Here is a 1054-nt window from a genome sequence, read left to right as displayed (position 1 = left end):
CTTCCTCCGGCAGCTTCAGGATGTTTACTCATCAAGTGAAATAATCTAGTGCGCCTAATATTCAGGAGATCCAAGTCAGAGTATCTCACCAGTCTTGCTAGAAAGGAAATGAGTATAAGACTCTTATCACTGTAGAACAAGATATGCGTAGTCCTTGACTGCTGCATCACCTGAGACGATGTGCCACTCAAAGATGACTAAGAGCGATATTATATTCTTATATTTTCATCTGTTGACGCCTTATGTATGCTGTAAGGCACAGTAAGAGCTCAAAGACCTCGGGTGTTGAGATGCAGTGACTCATTACTACATCAACACCTGTGACTACATCTGTGTTAATGTGTCTCTCCCTCCAAGCATGAAGCCTCGACCTCCAGGTGTAGGTTTCTCATTCCAGAGGTGCAGATGCCTCAAAGAGTTCCTTTACCCTCTGTGATCACGTTTACGTACATTACATGTGGCACCGTCGCACTACTGTATTTATGAATGAATGGGTACTAGTCTTGTAACGATGCAGCTGATTGGTGGACACTTTTACACTCGCCTTCTGTCGTCTAGTTACTGCAGTAACCTGGAAGCTTCTGTGTCTTTGTGAGATGTGGTTACTTCTATACACTTCCCAAGTCACTTTTACTCGTTATACATAGAAGTCTTAATAAAAACTACAGTATACACAAACAATAATATAATCATACATACAAGGTTACACAGACCAAATTGATTTATAGAGAATTTTTTTCATTATATGCCATGAAAATATAAGTGTAGAAGTATTAAGTGTATGTGAGAGTGAAGGAATGAATGGACACTAAAGTCTCAGTAACAATGAATGACTCATGACCTTCATCGTGTATAAATATCATCACCAAATTATAAAAGATTATGACTAGTGGACGGCAGAGAGAGACTCGTGCCTCACCTGTGTTGGTGAGCGACGTTTGGCTGTGATAACAGGGCACCTTGTGTGTGTCCCTCCCTGTCACCAAATATGGTATGATGACACTTGTGTTGTCATACCATAGAGGAGTGGTATGGGCCAGTGTGTGTTGGGTTG

The sequence above is a fragment of the Homarus americanus genome, unplaced genomic scaffold (assembly GCF_018991925.1).
Source record: "Homarus americanus isolate GMGI-L3 unplaced genomic scaffold, GMGI_Hamer_2.0 scaffold57980, whole genome shotgun sequence".
Classification (NCBI taxonomy): Eukaryota; Metazoa; Arthropoda; class Malacostraca; order Decapoda; family Nephropidae; genus Homarus; species Homarus americanus.
Note: the sequence above shows the minus strand (reverse complement) of the source record.